The sequence below is a fragment of the Diceros bicornis genome, chromosome 5, assembly GCF_020826845.1.
Source record: "Diceros bicornis minor isolate mBicDic1 chromosome 5, mDicBic1.mat.cur, whole genome shotgun sequence".
Classification (NCBI taxonomy): domain Eukaryota; kingdom Metazoa; phylum Chordata; class Mammalia; order Perissodactyla; family Rhinocerotidae; genus Diceros; species Diceros bicornis.
Genome location: NC_080744.1, coordinates 96,105,658 through 96,122,944, shown reverse-complemented (window position 1 = coordinate 96,122,944; position 17,287 = coordinate 96,105,658). Strand labels below are relative to the sequence as shown.

Here is a 17,287-nt window from a genome sequence, read left to right as displayed (position 1 = left end):
TGAAACTGTCTTGTTGCTCATTTTATTCCTGCAAGTCGGTGCATGGTAGGTACTCAACTTGCTTGATGGAATGAAAGGTTCAGTTCATTTTTGTTTAGGAGGGTTTAAGGAGACATTTTACATTACATTTCCCATTTCACTCTTGTGATTACACCCAGACGGTAAACTTAATGAAACAGAAAATGAAAATGATGTGGCAGGTTGTAATAAATACCAGCTCAAAAATTCCTTAAAAGTGTGTTTCCCCAATACAATGCAGTATTGTGCTCTTTCCAAGGGCCATAATTTATCCAGCCCATTTTGACAGATTCTAATGAACCAAATGTCACTTATGACATTATCCATTACCTGTGCTCACTGCAGTCTGACAGGAATCACATTCAGAGTGACACCGTATCCTAAGCTGGCAGTTTCTAAAGAAACATGCCCCTTTAACACAAAGAAAGATAAACAGGCATATGTGATGTTCTGATGAAAACCCAACCCTATATAAGAAGTAGAAAGATAATCTAGCACAAACAAGGAAAATGCAATAAATTCCATGAAATGTCAATGGAATAAAAATAATGGTTTTATGGAATAATCAACTGGTTAAAACAGAGCTAAACATTGTTTATATAGCTTCTAATACAATTCTAGAATATTTCTTGTAATCCAAACTCATTAATAAATGTAAAAGCAATAGCCCTGGTATATATTACTACCCATTATTATTCAAACAGAATAGAATTTTCTGGGAAAATTCATTTGTAAGGAATAACATTGATCCCAACCTGTTCCTTTAAATCTCGGCTTGACTCATGTATGTTTTAATCTGACAAAGGAAGCATCTGTTAGACAGGACAAAATATACAGTGATGACTCATTTACCTGACTCCAGGAGGGAAATAAGTTATTTTCCAGGTAATGAAGGGTGCACCGCCAGGCTATCATTTTTAGTTTAACTCTTTTTACATGGAAAGCATATATTACAGCTTTAAACAAGGGACCTAGAAAATAATGTAACACCTTCTTGGTGCTCAGCATCATTTTGGGGAACACCCACGACTATAAAAGCAATGAGTCAGTTTGTTGTGATTGTAAATGCTCCCAACCACTAACCTTGAGTCCTCGAGTCTGGTTTTTGCCTTGCTGGAAACTGTTACCTCAGTCTCCATCCCAGCTTCTGACTCCCTTTCTCCCTTCCTTCCCCCGTGCCACACAGAGTGAGCTGGCGCCACTCTGAGGAGGATCCTCCTGCCTCAGGCCTTCTCAGTTCACCAACCCAGGCTTTTGGACGTCGTTTCAGATTCAACTGCAGGCTTTATTGCTGGAGTTCTCGCCTGTAGAATCCATTGGTTTGGCACGTTCTAGGTGACAAATGCTCCTGGCCTTATCAGCTGGCACCTCCTCTGGGCAGTCAGTATTCATAAGTGACTCAGTACCTTCTATAATGTTCTATGTTGTTTTTAAACATCAGATTTTTAATTTCAGTTTTCAGATGTTATCCATCTCTCAAAGAAAAAAATTAAGACCTGCAGGTCAGATACCACTCCACTAGGTTACCTGCTCTGTGACGATTCTGTCTTTCAGAGATTAAAGCAAAAACCAGAGTCCTGGGTGGTCTTTTTCAAATTGAGATCCATAGAGGGACAGAATTTATTCCCAGTGAATTTTTTAATGCAGAGTTTTCATTTCAGAAATAATCTGGAAAATTAATCTAAGCATATTATGGCTCATCTGAGGGTGGGACACCTTATAGTCAAGTGATGTCCCTGTTCCCTTTTATATTTGTGTTGATGATTGTTTTCAAGTTGATTGATGACCCAAAGTAACTGGGTTTTATTTTCAGTGCAATATTTCTCAAACTAGGGTGCAAGTTCTCAGGTTTGAGTGTTATTGCAGGGGGATATTTCTAGGGGGTTCTCTGCCCAAGTCAAACCTATCCAACCTCAATTTTTTAATACCTTTTCTAATCACAAAAATATTCTATTAAATGATTTAACATGAGCAACTTTAAATGAGTGAGGCAAATTATAGTTTCAAACCTACTCCTTGTTGATTAGTGTTTGTATTGATAGAGTGCTATGCATATTCACCTTATACTATGAATTTCATCCAAATGTAGAAGGAGGGGAATGGATGTGCGTGGGTTTGTGCAGGTGAAATTGAACACCTGAACACATGCACCTCCTGAGGCTGAATCCTGTAGACTTATCTGCTCTGAAAAATGACAGAAGGAAAAGGTTTCCATAGGAAAACAAAGTTTCTCTATAGAAGAAAAGTGGAAGGGTAAGGTCTTCTGTCTCTTAGTGAAGTTCTTCAAAGAAAAACAAGAAAGGAAATCACCACCAGTCATAGAAAAAGGTAGGTGCTACTAAATAAGTGTTGAGTTCTTGGATATCCATTCCCCAATCCTTTCTAGTTATTAAAATTGCCCCCAGCCTTCAGAGTATCCTAGTGTTGTTAGACACTCTCCCTGAGTGCCTCTCCATCACTATTTAGAAAGAATATTTGTCATGTTTTAATGATCAAAGTATATTATATGCTTATTTGTAGAAAACCTGGAAAATACATTTAAAAGAAAATTTAAAACATCCATAATTCCACAATCCAAAGATAACCACTGCTAACATTTTGGGGTATTAATCTTTTTCTTTTTGTCCACATACGAATAAAACTGGAGACTTGTATGATTTTGTGACTGGATCTTTTAACTTATGGATATAATATTAACATTTCCCATGTTATTTCAAAAGTGTAAATATAATAAAAATTTGTAATATTCCATCTTAGAAATTTCATAATTTACTCAGCTATTTCCTTATGGTTCAATATTTAGATTATTTCTGGTTTTCATATATTATAAATAATGATGAGATCAATGTATTTTTGCCTAAAGCTTTTTTTTTTTACTTAGAATATTCCCTTGAGAAATTTCCAGAAAAGGCATTTGCTGGGTCAAAAAGTAAAATATTTTTGAGATTCTTGATACATGTTAAAAAACTTCTTATCAAAAGCATTGCACTTATTATTCCTCAACAGCACCCTGTAAACCTAATCTCTCCCATCACAGTCACCAGAACCGGTTTTCATCCTTTTTCTTTTTTTAAGTAATGCCAAGGGAAAAAATGTTCTTTGGTCATTGCTTGGATTTACATTTTATTGATTACAAATAAAGTTGGATCTTTCCGTATAATTGTTAACCGATCACTCACTTTCCTTTTAGAAGAATAAGTTATTTTCCTTTACCTTTTCATCTGTTGTCTTTAATTTCTCTTGTCTATTTGCAAAGTCTTTTATATAATAAGTATTTTAACTTAATTTGTATTATATGTTATTTTCCTTTAACTTTCCATTTGAATGTTTTTCAATGAATATACATTTTAAGCCTTCTAAGTAGTCAAACCCATCAATGCCTTTCATTTTCCATTCATTGCAAGCTTCTCCAACAGAAATTTGAGAAATATCTACTTTTATAGTCTTTATATTTTTATGGCTTAATTTTTATTTAACCCTTCTATCCATCTGGTATTTATTTTGGCAAATGGTAAAGATTTAAATTAACTTTCTCTAAATAGTTAACCAATTGTTCCAATACCATTTGTTGAATATATTAAATGTTTACATTTACTGAAAGTATTTGAGGTTATAGGCTTACCTCTCAATACAGATGGTAGCTACATTATAACTTTTGAGATATTCTTATTTTTGTTATTCCCTACAGAGTGTGTAATTAAATTTTTTCATTTCTTCTTTGATCAATAATTGTTTTAGGAAAATATTTTTAAGTTTCTAAGTGTTTATAGTTTTTTGCTTAAACATCTTTTCCTAATGTTTATGTGGATTACTTAGACTCACAGAACGCGATCTATATTAGTTTCCACATCTTAATTTTTTCTATTTCTGCATTTTCTAAATTCTAAGATGCTGCTTTCCTTTTTTTTTTTGAAATCAGAATGCAATCAACATATATATTTAGTGATATTTTCGGATTTTTTCACAAAAGCTTTTGGTACATCAGCGACGTCTTACAGCATTTCTCTGATTTCTTCTCTTCCATCTGATCTCTTCTCCTTTGTGAGTACACAGCTTGGCTGGCTGAGATCTTTACAACATGGCTACAAGCTCCTTTCATTCATTCATTTCTCTGTCCTTGCCCTCTATTACTGAACCTTTGAGATTTATCTTCACTGATCCAATTTTCTGCTGAATCCAGAATGCTTGATACCTCCTAGATCTTGATTTCATTGGAAACTATGCCTTTTGTTTCTTTTAGTCTTTGCTCATCTCAGCCTGCCCTGCCTCCTGACGGTCTAAGCTAGTTTCATAGAGGCAGTGTCCTCTGAAAACAAACCAGTTAGTGTCCTATGTTTCTTAGGTTTCTTGTTATACATTTATTTCTGAGGGAGGCAACATCTAAGAGTGTTTAGAGAATTAGAGGTCCCCTTCTCTCAAACTGCAGAACATTTCATAGGTTCTGTGATATCCCTTGTTTATACTTCTTTAAAGAGGTTAATCTATCTAGAATTGGATTATAATCAAGCAGGAGTTGAATAGAGGTCTCTACAAGACCCTTGGGGAAAGACACCTTATTCACCCAAACCCTTTACTAATGGATCTCTGAGTCTGAACAGCCAGTGTGTGCTTATGGGACAACATGACCATAGGGTCCAACACCAAGTGCTCATGAACGATAAGGCAAGCCAGGTTTTAATGATATTGCTGATCAGACGAACTCTGGAAGTCTTGGTTAAAACAAGACCTCCTGTGCTGTGTAGCAAGACTCAGGCCTAACAGGTATAGAGCACAGCCACAAGAGCCCACATAGCAGACACAATGGGACTTCAAGGCAACCTGCAACAGCTCTGCCAAACCACTCCAACCCCTGCAGGGCCAACCTGGTGAACTCAAAAAGTATACATGCTGCTTCTAAATAAATTATAACCTTAAAAAATAAAAGTATAAAAATAGCTAACTAAGCTGTACAGAAAAAAGTTTTCCTATACTTATCATCTGAACCTAGGAAAGAACAAAATGTTTTTTACATTTATTTTTCAGGCTTCTTATTCAAATATTCCACAATAAAATTTGACAAGTTGAATGAAGTATTTTTTTAACTTAAAAACTATGAGTGGAACACATTAAGGTTTAAAATAAGAAAAAATAGGCTTTTAAAAACTTTTTAGCTAAAGGTTTACACCAACTTCGTGGCATTATAAATCCATGTGTTAAAATGGGTTGAATCTGGGACACTTATTTTATATTATAAGAGCACTATCCAGTAATGGGACAGGAAATTAAGCTGCTTCAAGTTAGAACACAAAATAGACTCCACTTGTAAAATACGCTAATGGTAACACAGTTTCACTGCCAATAGCAGGGCATACTTTCTGTCCTTAAAATATTTTAGTGCTGGGGCCGGCCCGGTGGCGCAAGCGGTTAAGTGCGGGCGCTCCGCTGCGGCGGCCCGGGGTTCGCTGGTTCGGATCCCGGGCGCGCACCGACGCACTGCTTGGCAAGCCATGCTGTGGCGGTGTCCCATATAAAGTGGAGGAAGATGGGCACAGATGTTAGCCCAGGGCCGTCTTCCTCAGCAAAAAAAAAAAAAAGAGGAGGATTGGCGGATGTTAGCACAGGGCTGATCTCCTCACAAAAAATAAATAAATAAATAAATAAATAAAAATATTTTAGTGCTTAACATAGCTATTCAGATTGTAATGCCCACTGACACATTCTAACCTTTGTAAATGCTGAAAATCCAAAATACTTTTTGTCACCAACCTCTACATCAAAACTTTTCAAACACGTTCTAGTATCAGAATGTGTGACACATCATGGGATGCTTTCACAAAGCCCAGGGAATACTAGTAAATGAAACTTTAATTTGTACATATAGTTTTGGACTAAATCAAAAACTATTTTATATCACATTTTAGGGTGGCAAAGAGGTCAGGGACCAAAAAGTTTAGAAATATCTATAGAAGAAACATGTAATTGTAAAATGTTTTTCTCCTAAATAATTTTTTTCTTGTGAATTTGATGTTTTAAATTGCGTTATTTAATTTTAGGTATGCAATCCAGCAGAGTTAAAAGTGAGCACGTTTTCCCTTGAGAAAGACCTACATTTGGTGAGGTCATTAACTCTTCCAAGCTGCACCTTCCATATTAATAACAGAATGGCACTGTCTGCCTCACCAGGATGCTGGGTTTTGTTTTGTTTTTGTTTTGTAGTTGTTACTTTTTTACTTTTTATGATGGGAAATTTCAAGTATACATAAAGGTAGACTAATAATAGGTATAATAAAGGTAGAATAATAGAATGAACCCCGTGTCCCTCCCCCAGCCCCACAATCAGCAACCCAAAGCCAACCTTGAACCACCCACTACCCCCCTCCCCCATTATTTTGAAGCCAATGCAAAACATCACATCATTTCATCAGGAAATATTTTCATGTGCACCTACAAAAGATACTTACTCTTTTTTAACATAATCACAATACTGTTTTCACATCTTAAAAGTTAACAATTGATAAACTATTAATTTTCCAATTGTTAATGTCATAAATAGTACTGTAGTTGGGTTTTTGTTTTTGTTTAAATCAGGATCCAAATAAGGTCCACATATTGAAATTGGTAGATACATCTTTTAAGTCTCATTTAATCTTTTTGGTTCCCCATGTAGTCTTTTGTGTTTTCCTTTACATTTTATTTGTTGAAGAAACTGGGTTGTTTGTCCTGTAAAGTTTCTCACTGTCTGGATTTTGGTGGTTGCAGACCCATAGCTTAGTTTAACACGTTTCTCTGTACCCTGTATTCCTTGTAAATGGGTAGTTGGATCTAGAGGCTTGATTTGGGGGTGGGGGGTGGAGGGGTCGGCGAGCAACGAGGACTAGAATACTTCATAGGTGGTATTGTACTCTTCCATCAAGAGACACACAACATTTGGTTTTCTCTGTTTTTGTGATATTAGCAGCTGTTGATCTCCAGTGCCTAGAACCATCAGCATCAGGGGTTGCAAAATGATGGTATTCTCCTTCTATCATGCCTTCCTTATTTATTAGCTGGAGTATTTCTGCAAAGACCAAATTTCCTCATCTACTATTTGGTCACCCAGTGGTACAATTCACATAGAGAAGGCAGGATAAACGTTTAGGGTTTTTTTCTCTTATTTGTTTTCAACGTCATGCATTGACTCCCTAGCACCCACCAACACTGACTAATGCATCCTAGTCTCATTATTAATCTAGGGATCTAAACACAGTTGATATATTTAAATTCTTTGCTGTTTTTATTCTTATTGATGCTCAAATTGTCCCATTGAAGCTCATAAGAGTCTCTGAAAGTTGGCTCCTGATTCCTTTTGATGAGACTCTAGTAATCTTGACAGTGACCTTGCTAGCTGTTAATTAAATGATGTTTCAGGCTAATTTTGTATATTTCCACCCCCAAACCTGGAATAAGCCATTTTTCCATAGAGTCCTGGTTCCTTTTAAGTGGGAAATGGTATTTAGAGATCATAATTTGGGCTCTAGCAGTGCTCATTGCTAGTAAGTTGGCCATTTGGTTATTGTTTTTAGGCCTTTTCAGACAGTGGAACTAAAAAATATGCCCTATTTTTTTTTTGTTGTTTGTTTAAGATAAAACATCTCAGGAGTTTTTACAGATACTTACGGTTTGACTTTAGAACTATAGGGTTTTTCCTTAATTTATTCTCTCTCACATGTCTATCTCCTTTCTCACATACCAAGAATCTGGATTCTCAAGAATACCAGAAATAAAAAATTAGATTATCCCTTGTGCATTGTTCGTATGCTTTCTCCCACATTACCAGCACAGCGGTCTCAGAATAGCATTGCCAACACCATCAACAATATTATTACTGTAGAAAGTTTTATAATTTTATTTTTAGTTCTCTGCTCTTGGGTATACCCACCTACAGTCAAATTAATATGTGTTCAAGTCACTCAGAATGATTCTTCTCTGCGTGGTTAATGCCACCAAGTGAAAACATAGATTTTTTGTTTTTGTTATTTTCAATTTTTTAGGGATTGTACTTTTAAATCTAATTCTGTTTTAAAATTTCGTAAAATATTTGCATGATTCCACAGTCAAATGTATAAGACAGATGTATACAAAGGAGCTTAGCTTCCATCTCTCTCCCCTACACCTATTCTCCCTCCCCTTATAATGGCCCTTTTTTTCCAACTCTTCACAAATTTCATCTCACCTTGTACAGGGGCCATGCTAATCCTCTCTGTATTGTTAATTTTAGTATATTCACTGTAATCGTAATGCACATGTAATATCTGATTCAGGTCCTGCACATGGAGGTTGCTTAATAAAGAGCAGCTACAACCGTAGCCTCATTTTAAAAAGAAAAAGCCTCCTCTTTCCTACTTTTCAAGATTGGAGTGGCAGGAGTTACTTTGGATACAAGACTATTTCACATCACTACATCGCATGCCCAGCACAATCCTGGCACACTGTAGAGAGTCCATCAATATTTATTGAGGGAATGACTGACTGAGTGCCTGAATGAATGGCTGCTCCTTAAACCTACTGCTGCCACCAGCACGGATGTCAAACACAAAACGCCTCAGTTCGTGGCATTATAATCTTTCAAGAAAACAGCATGTTCAGGAATAGGATTTTAAATAGAGCATAGTTGTATTTAACGCATATGTTTAATAATTCATATATATTTTAATGTAGCATAAACCTAACACAAAAGCAAAATTTTGAGTCAAAAATCTTGCCTTTTCCTAGTTAGGAAAATTTGCTCAACTATTTTGAACTTCGCAGAATTAAAAACCTGTCAGCATGAAATCCCAGAGGGGAAGGATTAAGAGAAGGATTCATGCAAACGTAGTAGGAGGACTGTCCTTGTTGGTGGTCTGCCACATGGAAGGAGTTGAGAATTGGAAGCAGAGCAACCAGTATCCAAAAACAGAGAACAATCTAATTCTCCAACCAAGCCTTTGGACTAACAGTGTTTGGAAGAAAGAACAGTATTTCCTCACAGTTGCAGGTAGAGAGTAAAAAATGGAAATGCATACACACAAGAAAGAAATCAGGATAGACTCTGTTACGATAAATGATAATTAACCGTTTTGAAGAATTAACTTTATTCCTTAAAGAAAACTCAGAAATAAAGATATAATTAGAACTTTTTCAAGTCTTGTCACTTCTGGAAGTAGACCTTCTAACCACTCTGTGTCCATGGGAGATGCAGAGAAGTCACACAGGCTTGTTCTAATTGCTCTGATTCCAGCAAAAGAGATAAGACATCCATGTAAATAATGACAACCCCAGCTGAAGCCTTGGGGCCATAAACAAGGATGAACCACTGTTCTCCAAAGAGCAGGAAGAAACCACTTTACACCGAGGGGCTCCCTGAGAGCTACCTGGAGGAGCTGCCACATAAGCTGGGCATTGCAGGAAACACAGGCGTTCTGTAAAGAGCTTGGCATGCCAGGGGCCTGGCACAAGCAAAGGTCAGAGAGAGCAGGAAGTCCAGTCTGGTCAGACCACAGGGCACACAAAAGAAATGGGGGGATAGGGGAACACAGGTAACTGGGGCCGAGCTACGTGGGGACTTGAATGCCAGTCAGGGGTTGAGCTACTGCAGAGGAGGAAACACATGAGACCCACTTAAGCTTCTTGACAAGGGATATAACCTTCAACTAAGAAATGTTCATTGTACATTTACTACGTGCCAGGCCATAGAGTAAGATCTGAGACTATGGTGATGACAAGACATAGTCCCTGCCTCTAAGGGAGGGGCAGAGAGCCTATGGAAGAGTCAGAGGAGGAAATAACCACTGTGCTGGGAGCAGAGGAGAGGGAATTAACGTGAGAACCTCAAAGGGGATGAGGGAAGACTTGATGGAGAAAGTACTTCCTTAGTTAAATCCAGCTCTGGGAAGAGAGGTTATATGTTATGTTACGTACATTAATTTCCACATAACTACAATGTATTCGTGTAAGCAGCCACATATTATTAACTTTTGGAAGTGGAAACCTGTCCAAAACAAGTGTGCATTTGTGCCTGTGCAGAATAATGAACGTAACTGAAACGGTTTCTGGGAAGAGGCAATATTAAAGGCCATTAGTCATTGTCCTGGGCTATCACTGCCAACCCTGGGGACATGAGGCTCAACAGAAAGTGCTCCAAACCTCAGATCCTGGATTGTGTTCTCTTGAAATGGTTTATGATGCAGCATCCCCACAGGGTTTGCTGTTTGGATAAATAAGTCACCCAGACTAACACTAGAAATTCAAACTGACCAAGTGTACCCTCTCACCACACCCACCTTCTCCTCTTTCCTCACTCCCTCCCCTTAGCCACCCATGAAGGTTACAGTCTGCTTAGGAGGCAGAAAATGCTCTAAGAAAAAAATAACCAGGATGCTAAAAGAAGGAAGCAAGCAAGCAGACCTAATCTCACCTGGGTGGAAAGTGAAGGTGAGGATGATATCAGGGGACATCCCTGAGGAAGTAACAGCTGAAGGATGAACAAGGGTTTGACAGAGATAGCAGGGGAGGGGAAGAGGGTATACGAAGCAAAGGGGGATGCTCCAAGCAACTGGGACAATATGTGCAAAGGCTGTAGTTGGAGAAGAGCCACGTGAAAGGACACATGGCTTCATTAATAAAACCACATCTGGAAATTCACTGGAAGACAATGCTGAGAAAATGTCCAAGTATCCACATTGTCCCCCACTTGCCCTTGGAACAAGCACAGTAGCCAGCAGCACCCCCACCTCAGGGCTACTGGTCTCATTTGGTAACTCCAGCCAAGGGTGGACAGTAAAATCCAGGCTGGAAAGTTGGGTGACCAACCGTCCCAGCTTGCCTGGACTATCTCAGTCCCAAGAAAACTGGGACAGTTGGCCACCCTACAAAAGTTTTCATGAGAGTCATATTAAGAGTATTATAAAAGATAAGTAAATATAGAGAATAACACAATAGACACTTTCAAGATACTTCTCCACCTGGCCCCAGGCATCCACATGGCAAAGCCATTTTCCCAACATCTGGAAGAGCCCTGGAGAATGCCTCAGCTACCCAAAGTCCAGACCCAAGGAAATACAGTCCAGAGCAATAAAGCCCCAAGGATGAGCAGACCAAAGTGTCCGTGGAATGGCTGGAACCTCACACTGCCTTAACCCATCAGGAACCTCTTTGCAAGCCATGCCTGCACTTCAGTGATGCAGGCCAGAATGGCCCAACAAAAGGAAATATTTCCAAACTCCAAATAAGCCAATCAAAACACAATGCTTAAAAATCCCTCATGATAGGGAATAAATTCCATCATTGCCTCTACAGCTAGCCCTTCCAATTTTGGCTTGGAGAGAATTAGCGAAGTCTTTTCTTGCCTGACATGGCTCTCCCTTGCCTGGCCAGCAAATCAACTCACCTTTGTTTTGTAGCTCTCTTGATCTCTGTTTGACTCCTTGACAAGAGAAAGAAGATGCTTCCATGCAGCCCTCCACCTGCCATTACACCCCATCCTCATAGCAAGCCTGCAAGTCCAGTGTCCTGTCCCAAGCCCTGCATTTTCCTAAGAGAGCAGACCCACTCCCTTTGCTATGCCTACAGAGGATAGATCACAACAAAATACAAGCCCTGGCATTCATTTAAGAGAAACACATATTCAGTAGCAGAGAAGAGAGGAGATGGTTGAGAGGAGAGCCACTTGCTTTCTTTCATCCAAGGATTAAGGATGACACGGTAGAGTTGCTCAAGTGACCTAGTTGCAAAGTGCTTAAAGACTTTGAGCATCTCTGAGCAGAGACTGGCCTAATCTCAGAGAGAAGGGATGTCTGGGCATAGGCAGCAAGGGCCTAGTCAGAATGGGCCCTGTCTGTCTGCAGTCTTGACTGCAGGGAGGGACTTGTAGAGGAAGCTGCGTTTGGGACTATCTTGAACTTCACTACCCTCAACCCACCATTTAACCCAACTGGTGAAAGTGACAAAAAAAAAATTCATGCAGTACCCCAAACATGAGGCTAGGAAGACAGCATTAAGAAGAGGAAAATGTCTGCATAGTTCAAAACCTGGATATAGAATCTCCATTAACAAACCCAATTCTTTTATGCTTGAGAAAAAGCTGATTTGCAAAAAGCTCAATGATAATGAAATTCAGAGCGCACGTGTGCCAAAGTCGATCAGAACAGCACGTCCTACTGCATGTGCAATGTTCACGTATGCATTATGTGCCTGAACTAGGACTAGACGACAAGTTATTCCAGTTAACATGTTCTTGTCTTCTCCTGACTGTCTATGAGCCCACTTTCTCATTAGATCACTAAATCTTTGGAATATCTAAGGAGCATAACTACATTTGACCAAGATTACTCACTAACAAAGGAATGAACTATTCAAACTCAAATGGCTTGCTGCTTAAAAACATTACACACACAGGCCAGAAACAACACAGAAACTCTCCTATGCAGAGAATATGTGAGCAGCTCATTTTGATCAGTGAAGAAGATGACGAGACCCTATAGATCCAGGGGCTATGTCCATCTTCCTTCACTAGAAATTTCAGAAGTTGGTATATACTTCCCAAGTTAAAAACTATTACATAAATAACTTAGAAACATCAAGTAATATTTCTGAGGCCTGCCAACAGTTTAACCACAATGAAGTTCCCAGCCAAGGTATTCATAAAAAGTTCGGAAGAAGTTACTTTGAGAAAGATGTACTCACGGCAAACAGATTTCTTCTCCTTAGAAAGAATGCATAAATCAATAGTTAAAAAAGGAAGAGGAAAATTAGGTTTGTCATAACAGTATAAGAAAAAAGACATTTAAAAGAAGTTTAGAAATAAGACTACACAAAGACTTCATTATTAATATGTTACTGTTACTATTAGCATTAAAAATTCATTCAAATATTTCTCTCATACTTTTCCTTCCCGCAGATTAGATGTAAAAATGTCTTAACTGAGCTTAAGGGCAAAGAACGGCACTTGGCTTTGCGACTGCCTGGCTGTGTGATCTTGGGTAAGACACTGTTCCTCTCTGGGGCTCAGATTCCTCACCTGAAAAAACAGAATCCCTAAGTTTCCTTCCAACTCTGACATGCTACAATTCCAGGCGTCTGTCAGGGCCACACATCCAGCCCTCTGCCTCCCCGGCAATGGGAACACTAAAGAAAATACAACTTGGAGAGGCATTCTGAAACGAGAAACCACACAAATAGGCAACAAGGCAAGAAGAAGAGTCAACTCCGACTCCATCGATGATGTCCTAATGCCTTAGGATTTTACAAACACAGAATTTTACAAATATAGAATGAGTCACACTAGAATCTGGATTTGACTTCAGGCAAGTAACTGAAATTCTTAAAAAGGATGCCTGTCGAAGGCAAGGAGGGTGTGGGGGGAGAAGACATTAGAAGTCAGAATTTTAAGAGTTAACATTAGTAGGAAAAGCAGCAGGAGACAGTAAGAATTTGCAAATCAAGTAGTCCCTGAAAACAGTGGTAGATCAGAGTATAGGTAACAGCATTTTTAATTTGAAAAAATTCTTGAATCCACTTAAATATGGTCAGAAAGAGGCAAAACAAATGTCCAATTTGTCGGGGGCTCCTTACCTGGAATCTACAGGGCAAAGAGAAGGTTACAGGGGAGAAGGAATGGTGGGTATAACAGCTATAAAAGGGCCTGCAAACATGAAATCAAGGTGGTTCTCTTCTAAATGGCTGCAAGCTTACATTAGAATTCACCCCGGGTTAATTTTAGGGGCGTCAGAACCCACCACTGGCCCAACACCCAGCCTTGTCCCGCATGCCTGGAATCCACATTATTAACATTTTTCTCTGTCTTTTGGCGCCTCGTAGCCTAAGGTAGCAAGGTAGACATTACACCACCATGTACATAGACCAAGACAATCCATGGACCATAGAAAAATGTACGGTGGCACTAATTTCTAAGTGTGCTTAGCTTCCTTCATCCCACCGTGGCTGCCAGTGAGGAGGAAGTATTTTACAGCAAATCCACAAAGTCTGGGAAGACATAACTTCCATATTTCCCTGCACCTGACAAATGCTAAAAAATAAAACACAAAAATAAAAGAATATTGTACAAAACAAAGAGTTTCCCTAACTTTTTAAAAAAAGAAATGACTTCCAACTGAGAAACACTAAGCCTGGAACAGACTTTTAAATCAGTCTCCATAATAACTTATGAGGCGCCAAGTTCAAAGCTTCAGTGAGTTGAAGGTAAGGATGGAAAGACTCAGAAAGAGACCGAGGCAGAGAGTGACCGAGCAGCTCTCAGTACTGCCTTCATCAGCAGTGGGAAAACAAACTGCAGAATTCAAGACTGCTTCCTAGAACCGACTGACAGTCAGCTGTTTGCCTATGAACAGGTTCTCTGTGGGACAAAACTCCAAACCACCATGAGGAATAACACAAAAATCTACCCCAGCGGCTGGCTGGCTCACAAGTCTTTCAGCCACAAGCTCCTTAGGAAGTCGTCCCAAACTAACACATTTTAACTACCTCTACAACTGATGCAACCACACGTCAGAGAGCGTTCCTTCCAAGGGTGTGCTCACTCGCTGCAAAGTCAGCCATCTTCATTTCCGCTGCCATCCTTCACCCAGACTTTGAAAAAACTGTCATTCCTGTTGTGATAATAATTATGCTTATAAATGCTATCAGCATAGCTAATTACAAATTCCTGAAGGCGTTAAGAACGAGCTGATGAAGCAACCTATTAATATTAAATCATGCCCTTTGGTCTACTAAGGTCACCAAAGCTCTATTGACTACAACAGTGGAATCAGGATTTTTTAGGAAGGGAGACAATTTTCTAAGCAATGCTTCTGAAAGAAGCAGCTAGACAGAGTGGGAGAGCCTGAGGTGTGGAGTGTAACTGTCTTAGGTTTTTCAAATAACCATCTGGGCATCCTTGAGTAAGTCATTTGCACAGAGTCTCTGTCTGCTTGACTTGTAAAATGACGCATTTGAGCCCAAGTCTCCACCAGCTGTAAAATTTTCTGATTCTCTAAGTAACAGTTTACTGCATTGCTGGCAAGACTGCCTTGATAATCAGAATGATCCAATTAACACTCGAGGGGCAGAAGTTCAGATCATGAAATCCAGTCACTTTGTTTTTCAAAACAAAAATGAAGAATTGGAGGTCTAAAGATGTTGAATAACTTTGTTAAATTAGAAGCTAATTAGTGGCAGAAACCAGACAAACGTTGCCTCACTAGTCCTGTTGGCGCCAACCGCACGGTAACCCCACTGGCTTCAGAACTACTCTCTTCACTGGAAGCGGCTTCAGCTCCCTGTAGAATCCATAGCATGTCTTTTACGCGACTCATTGAATGCAGCCTGCATCACAGCTGTGCTTCACTGGCCTCTGGGTTATTAGTTTTCCAGACACCTAATCCAGCAGACATTTGAAGAGTGACCTAAAGGTCTTCATGAAAATATGCCAGGATAAAATACTTTAAAAAGTCCTACAAGGGTTGTGGAAAAGAGCAAATATCTACACACCATCTGCTGGCTTCCAATTTTATCAAATGAGTATTTTACAGGTGGGAAAATCCTACTGAACCCAGTCCTGACCCCACAACTTCAGCAACTGACTGCAGCCTCGAGAGCATAAGCACTTTGTCACACTGGCTTCAGGCCTCTGTGACAGCAGGACAACACATCTGGCCTATGTCTGCAAACTCCACAGGTAGGTACTTGTGCACGGGATAGCACAGAACTGCCCTAGGTGGCAACTCACACAGACCTGCACCTACTTCTGGCCACAGAAAGCCAGCAGCTGCTGGGGTGTAACAAGGCTGCCCCAGAAAGCTGCCTGCACCACTCCCCAGGTATGGAATCTTTGGAGGGACTGCCCTGAAAACCTTTTAGGGACGATTTCTGTGCAGGAGCAATGAATGCTGCATACCACACAATATGTCCCAATATGCAATTTGTCCCAATATTGAGACAATTTGTTCTGGAGAGTACAAGTGACAGACATTAAACCCAAAATTATGTTGGATCCAACAACTTGGTTGAATCTCTCAGACATAATGATGTATGAAACACTCCAGACACAAACGACTGGGTGCTGTATGATTCCATTTATGTAAAATTAAAAATAAAAAACAAAACTAAAGTATAACAGTGATAGAAGTCAGAGTGGTATTACTTCTTGGGTGGAGGATATTGACTGGTGGAGGGGCACAAGGAGCTTGCTAGGGTGTTGAAAATGTTCAATTTCTTGATCTGTGTGGTGGTTACACAGGTATAAAGATATTTAAAAATTCAACAAGCTCTGCACTTCAGATACGTGTGTACTTTACCATATGCATGTTATACCTCAAAAAATTAATTTAAAATATTGTGCGAGGTACCCTGATATAAATGGAGAATATGCATCTTCCTTTCCTTTAGCATAAGGATATCTGAGATTCTCTGAACTGAGTCTCTGCCAATGACATTTTTAGTAATAACAATAGCTAAAGTAAATGCTTATGTAAGCATTTATATAAGCATGAGGCCATGTGCAGCGAGACTGATATGAATAATCTCCTTTAATCCTTAAAACATCTCCACGGGGTAGACACCATCCATATCTCATATATCCATTTTACAGATGAGGAAACCGAGGCACAGAGAAGTGAAGTAATGTGTCCAAAGTCACACAGCAAGTAAAGTGTCAGAACTGAGATTCGAACTCAAAGCAGTGTGACTCCAGAGCCTATGTTCTCAATTGGTCGAAACATCTTATTGTACGCTGCAGGACAAGGGGATTTGTCAAGCTGGGTGATATTTGGTTCATTCTATCTTTCCCCCACGCCTGAGAAGCTCCCTGATATTACAATGCAGTCTGCACGCTCAGCATCACGAGGAAAGAGAATCAGGCCTTGGCGTGACGGGTCAACAGTCTCCAGCTGATTCCATTCTGGAGACTCATTCAGGAGATACACCTAGTTGGGTACAAAGGCCTGTTTTCTTTGCCTTTAGCAGCACAGGGTGGGTGCTGTTATTGGCTTGTTATCACTCGACCTTATGCCTTTCCCTTAAAGGAAACGCACTGTGGGGGCAACAGAATGTTTTCATAGGCTGCTCACTGGGGCTTTCTGGAACACTGCGTCCCAGGACAAAATGTCCACAGAATGCCACATAAAGATCTGCTTTAGGCCTTTTGAAAAGACTAAAGGGGCTTATTTTCCTCTTTTTCTAGCTTTTATATTGTTATTACATTAAATAGAATGTATCTGTAGAACCTGGAAAAGGCATTAACTACTCTCTAATTAAAAACTACATTCCTCATGATCTCCAG

The 17,287-nt window shown here is 39.4% G+C and overlaps 1 protein-coding gene and 1 pseudogene across 1 annotated transcript in view; both read right to left on the bottom strand.

Moving 5' to 3' along the window:
- Positions 1-17,287, bottom strand: part of LOC131406510 (endophilin-A3) — a 536,830-nt gene that overhangs the window by 295,642 nt on the left and 223,901 nt on the right. The gene's annotated exons all lie outside the window — the stretch shown is intronic.
- LOC131406712 (U6 spliceosomal RNA) lies at positions 8,176-8,274 on the bottom strand (annotated as a pseudogene).